At 44.0% G+C, this 6623-nt stretch overlaps 1 long non-coding RNA gene across 1 annotated transcript; it reads left to right on the top strand.

Annotated features, from left to right (window-relative positions):
• Positions 1–254: 254 nt before the first annotated feature.
• On the top strand, positions 255–1421 carry LOC120658916. Its single transcript, XR_005668881.1, has 2 exons — positions 255–1124; positions 1197–1421. It is a non-coding gene; the product is annotated as an uncharacterized LOC120658916 (long non-coding RNA).
• Positions 1422–6623: the final 5202 nt, after the last annotated feature.

Here is a 6623-nt window from a genome sequence, read left to right as displayed (position 1 = left end):
TGGCCTCACGAGGACCACAACCACTCTCTCTCCCAGGCCCCAGCTCACTTTCCCCCAACCTGCCTGTCCCTTTCCTCACACGCGCAAGCACAAAGCAAGAGAGTGGGCGATTTCAGCTCCGTTCACCGATTTTCGTGCGATTAAGGCCGATAATCGATATATATGTGGCGATTATCGATGATGCTGCAACTGGGAGCGAGGGAGCTGTGATCGTGGCATCGATAATCGAGGTAAATCATTGATTATCGATTTGTATCGGATGATTTTCAGTTCAGGTCAGCTTCTTTTGTATTTCTACTCACCGATTTGGCCAAATATACTACATTGGTATACAGTATTCCTTAGATGGTTGGTTGTATCACAGATCTAAAATCTAGGCTATAGTTTTAGATATTAGTCTCGGAGAAAAGTTTATTGTTGTACAATATGCTATGTTAAATAGGAAAACAAGGTGCATGCCTTTACTTTATATTGTATGCCTAAATGGTACAAATTAAGAGTGAGTATCATTTATTCGTAGCATAATTTTGACACAGACATGGTTCGATTTCCCTCTTGCAGGTGAATGTCTGATAATCAGGACTTAGTTTGGGAACATGGAGAGAAGATTGGCATTGGCTTCAAGTGCAAGTATTGTCGTGTTGAAAAGGGTGGAGGAGGGGCAACACGGCTAAAGGAGCATTTGGCACACCGAGAGAAGAATGTGAGGTGGTGATGATGAAGGCAACACCGACGATGATGATGACAATGATGATGGAGGGAGTGGTTATCGTGTATCTAGTCAAGCTGGTGGAAGGAATGATCGTAGTATGTCGCCTATTAGATTTACCGGGGAGACAGATTTCACCCATGCCACACAAGATCAAGATCATGGTCAACCCATGTCACAATGGAGGACGACAAGCAACCGACATCGATATGATCCTCGGGAAGGTGATAGCTCCAGTTCAGTGAGTTCAACCTTTAGCTATCCACGTCCACCCTCCTACCCATATCCATAACCACAACCATGCCCATATCTGTACCCACAGCCATATTCACACCCACCACCATATCCAAGCCACTTCATTCAACTACCGGTACATCTTGGCATGAGCACTAATGGTCAGATTGGTGAATTACAGGTATGTATGTACCTATATTACAATTTTATCATTATGTGTTCCCCTCTTATTTGAGTTCATTTCAATATTTAGGAATATTATTATGGATATCACACGTACCAGCAAGAAGAGACCGAAGAATGATTAAATTGATATGCCGAATGCCTTCATGTATGGACTATGTGCTTGCTAGTTTGTATATGGCTTGTATACACTATGTACTCTTGTTTTCTATGCACTATGAGGTTTGTATGAACTATGCACTCTTTTGTTTATGTGAACTATGAAGTTTGTATGGACTATGCACTCGTTTGTTTATATGGACTATGCACTTTATGGTTTGTATACATGTGCAAATTCATGTGCTTTATGCAATTTCATGGGCAAAATATATAAACATGTTTATTTCTTAGGCAATTTCATATGCAAAATTGTGCATATATGTGTAATTTATCTAATATAATACAATACATAACCTAAAAAATTAAATGATATCAAACCTTTATATTTTTTTCCACTGCCAAAACATATTTTCAGTAGGCGAAGTGATAAATCGTTCGGTTTGCATCGATTATTGACGATAAATTGTTGATTTTTGTTTTTTGAATTTGGGTCCCTTTACCGATCGGTTTTGGCGATTTTTCACCGATTTTCAACCGATTATCGTTACCGGAGCTCACTGATAAATGTTGTATCGCCGGTAATGTAATCCTTGCCCAGTAGTGAGTGATTAGGCCCATTTAATTTGCTCCCCCATGTAAGCGATGGGGCCCACAATTACCACGAACTCAATTGTATAGTTTGAAAACAAAGATGGGCCTAATTGCGGACCTGGCAGACACCGGTACAGAAACGGAATTTAATTGTGATTGGCAACCCGTTTTAGTCATGATTGCATTGGAACCAAAAACGGAGAGTATCTAATTGGTGGCTCCAACCAAAACTAAAGAGTCATCCCACCTTCTAATTATGGGACTTAGGATTAATGCCTAGATTAGTTCCGAATCAACTGTAGCTAGGATAAATATAAAAGATGATGTGCTGTTGTATATAGTTGAGACCGTCATCGGGTTGTCGTCGTAGTCGACTGGTCGGTGGAGTGAACAGTGATCAGCGAGCCCCAACTGCGACATGCATGGTTGGACGAACCAGCTCTATAGGAGCCTAACTGATGCTACGCCTACCTCGTATGCAAACGGCCGCGCTAGCGGCCATCCCGTTAGAGGTAGGAGGGGGCATCTATCGAACACTTTAAGCGATTCCTACCGATTTAATCGCAGAAGCTTTCGGACCACTGCCGGTCATCTTCTTCCTCCTTCCTCCGTCCGCCTCCACCCCGCCCTCTCGTCCTCCGCCCCGGCCGACGGCTCTCGCCGCGGCCCGCCCACGAACCAGCCACCGCCGCTTTCCACCTTCGCCTTCTCCTCGCCCCTGCCGCCGACCACCACCCACCGGTGTCCGACCCCGGCCGGCTGGCGGCGCGGCCTTTGCTGTCGTCGCCGGCTCCTCCTCTAAGGCTGGTGGCCATTGAAGTTCCGGAAACCCAAAATCCTAAAGCTCTACCGCCTCGACCATCACTCTGACCGCTGGCGACCTCGTCGACGTCCGCATCCCCCCCCCACTTTCACCCCCTCGCCGGCCGTCACTCCACCCCCACCCCCTCCCCCTCTCCCCTAGCTCGCCAGCCACCACTCCCCACTTGGGGGAAGAAGATGAACATAGGCTTCTACAATAGCATCGCAGCTAGTAGCACGCGATAAATAGACTTTGCCGGGTAGGAGAGGCATTGGCACGATGGCAGCTAGTTTCTTTTGCATACAACCTACCTGTCTCGATCCCTGTCCAGTGAACTTTCTCGCCTCTACTATAAAAAAAACTTTCTCGCATCGGTGTGCTCTGCAGATCTACTACTTCTGTGACACTTTCTAGTTCAGTTCCTCCGTCCGAAGCAACACTTAGGTGTCATGCACGCAACGCGCCAATGCCTGAACGTTTGCATCGTCACATACTCACATACGATTTGCAAGAACTGAAATAGTTGCGCGACTAGGAGGCCACAAAGCGAGGAAGAAAACCCTAAAAAGACAAGAGCACTATCTAGCAGGTCAGTATGGACGGAATATAAAAAGATTTATTACAAAACATGTTTATACCATCTATGCAATTTTACAATGGTTGAAATAAATAGGGACAGTCCATCAGGCTAAAATCGACAGCTGAGATATAAGAGGTACCAAGCAGTACATAGAAAAATGTACCAATCGGTATCAAAGTAGGTGGAACCCATACCGAAATAGGAAAGATACCTTCTAGTACCTCTCGGTGCCTCCTGTTACCTTACCAAAATAGAAAAGCTACCTCCCAGTACCTTCTAATACCTTTCCAATCACCAGAAGATGCCTTGATTGATATATATATATAATGTTTATTAGTGGCCTAAAAAATCAACATTGGCAACTTAGAGTGTGACTTACGATCTTTAAAAAAAATGTTTGTTATGGATCACACAAATTTTTTCAATATAAGGACTATTGGAGATGTATTGCTTTCTCAAACATTAGCGATATACATTTATCAAAATGTTTGCATAACTCGCCATATAATATATAAAATGGGGAAGAGGAGACCCAAACCTTGGCACCTAAAAGACTACGTACGTTTCACTTAAAGTTTGTCATCGGCGAAAGGGCATGTATAGCTTAGTGGTTACAAGAGCCTTAGCAGCACCTTAGATTCTAGATACGATTCGACTTCACGTGGGAGTGAATATTCTAGGATTTTCAGTGGTAGCCGACATTCCTGTCGATAGCGAGATGTCTGTGGCGACTTTGTCAACCTTAAGGATTTGCCGGCTCAGTCTTCGAAGATACTCATAGGGGTAGGTAGAAACCATGGTAGTATGCATTTGCTTAAGCAATTTAACATGTTTTTATGAATTGGGAGCCATCGGATGCTGAGAAGATCAAGTTGAAATGTGCCTTGGTCTGTAGTTGTGATGAGTGATTGACTAGATGATTTGAGGCTTTTCCATGTTAGTTCACATTTCCTATGTGCTTGATTGTGTTAATGACTAATTGGAGGTGTTGTGTTGTGTACATTGTGTTGTGATGTGATGTGATGTGTGTATGCACAATGTACCTCATGTGTTGTATCTCTTGGCTCGTGATGTGCAGGTGTAGGATGTGACGTGATGACCGACGACATGGGGTGAAGATCAAGCACAAGGTTCATGCCAATGAACCAAGGGTGGTGAATAATGAATGTGAGTAGACTTGAACTACGAGGTCCGAGGAGTCAGGACGGAGTCATGGGCGATCCCCATGGGGCACAGAAGAGCAAGAGTACATGGACGTGATGAAAATGATGTCAGCCGAGTCAAGCGGGATAGAGGTGTCAAAGGCTTGGTAGAGGCCGGACACATGTTGACGATGGGGGTCACGTGGCGCCCAAGTGGATATGAACGATTTGGATGGTTTGGATCTCAAAACCACCATGCAGTCAAGTTTACCGGTTTGGGCCTCAAAACTGAAGGCATGTCCGCTATCCAGTGCGGGCGGATGGCGATGGTGGATGGTACGTGGCGTCATCACGAAGTTTTCATCGAGGCAAAGAAAAATCAGGAAGGCCGTGTGTCCGTTCGGTGCTTCGAGAAAAACTTGGACGGTTTATGTGAGGGGTATTTGGGTTGTGTAATTCATGTAAGGGTGTTTTGGACATTTGCCAGGCGCCTATATATATGAGGATGGTTTGTTAGGTCAGCAATTTCTTTGGGGTGGTTCTCTCATTTTGTTTATGAGAGAAATTTGGTTAGGGCTTGAGTGAGGGAGGGAGGAGTGGCTCTTTGATTTTTTGACATTCTAGCTTTGATTAGGTCTATAAGTGTCTTGTAACTGAAAATATTGATGTAATCCAAGTATCAAATATGTAGAAGATTGTTCTCCTCCTTCTAGATCTCGATTTGTTATTTTCCTTACGTTCAAAAATATTTTTATGTGATTTTTCAATCTTACTATTCATGGGGTTTTGGTATGATTTCTTTGGACAAATCGAAGCTAGGATGATCCTCTTGCAAATCCTTGCACGAGCTTGTCGGATGTAGAGTTTATTTCCAAATTTTGAGTTCATGTGTTCTTGATTGAAATCCACAAAATCCATGGCAAAGGTTTAGTTTTTTGAGGAAATCTTTTGAGTAAAGACTCGTAAAGTTGTTTCTAAGCTATGGCTAAAATTTCGTGTAAACTGAAGTTCGTTTGATCCACTTTTGGGTTGTTGATTTTGTTTCATGGGATGTTTTTCTATGCACTTCGGCACAAAATCGGTTGAATCTGGTCATGTCGGCCGTGCCGAGTTGCGCTCTCGATTTTGACACAGGCTAAGCCGAGGTACATAGCTACACATTCTTGATCTTGCTAGATAAGAAATTTTGAGGCTCCTATTCACCCTCTAATCACCATTCGGACCCTTCAAATGCAAGCACTTAAATATGTTTGACTCGACTAGCTTGCTATGAAGTGTCTACATCAGTGAAAACGGGTTGACTCAAAGAATGCTGCCCATAGTGGAGTGATTTTTGCTTTTTTCTTTATCTTTTAGACGCATCGTCCCAAATCACAAGCACAAGTGTGCAGCTGTTCCTCAATTTTTTCTTTATCTTTTAGGCGCAAAACTATTTAGTATCGATCAGTGTTACCGACCAGTACTAAATGACCCCTTTATTTAATACTAGACGTTTAGTACCAACCACGTAGTACCGATGAGCCGTCCTTTCCTAAAAGAGGCTGCTGACCGATACCAGAGATGAGTTCTCTACGTGTGGTAGCCGATTGAGAGGTAGCTAATTTTAGCCGGGTGATTCAAGTGGAGTCACGCCAGCTAATACCAGGTTATCCTTTTAGTTGGATAGTAAAACTATCCAATTATAATTGGCTACCTTGGGTAAATCCAAACCAGCCCACGTTACTAAAGGGAAATGGAATCGTCACAAGGGTTACATGGGCTAGAGTGGCAAGTGATTAGCCCCACAAACAGCATGGCCCAATCGTAAAAACTTAAGCACGCGGTGCTCCCCAACTGGAAAACTGATTTCGGTCCTCGGAAGTTCATGAGTCCCACTCGCGTAAAACTGGGGAGCAGTAAACAAGCAAGCCGAAAGAATGAAAGATCATTTTCCAACGAAATGGAGCAGTAATGGCCGCCGCCCTCCTCGGCGCCGCTTGGAGTTCCATCTCCTCGATACAGCAGCAGACGATGGGTTTAAATGTACGAGAGACCACTCACAGCATTCTCTCGGCTCCGATGCCTCAAATGGAAAAAGTCCACATTATCCCTCTAAACTCAGTCCAAAGTCTAAAACTCAACCCTCGTATTCCAAACCGACTAATTTACAACCTCATTCTCCTAAAACCAAACACAAACACCCCTTCCGCCCAAACCAAACTGGTTTTGATCCAACTGGACTGCACGTTGGCAAGGGGAGCTATTAATAAACTTCTCTTTCTCTCTCTGTCGGTGGCTCCTTTT

Source organism: Panicum virgatum, chromosome 2N (genome assembly GCF_016808335.1).
Source record: "Panicum virgatum strain AP13 chromosome 2N, P.virgatum_v5, whole genome shotgun sequence".
NCBI lineage: Eukaryota > Viridiplantae > Streptophyta > Magnoliopsida > Poales > Poaceae > Panicum > Panicum virgatum.
The sequence above is the reverse complement of the archived record's forward strand: the minus strand, read 5'-3'. Positions and strand labels throughout refer to the sequence as shown.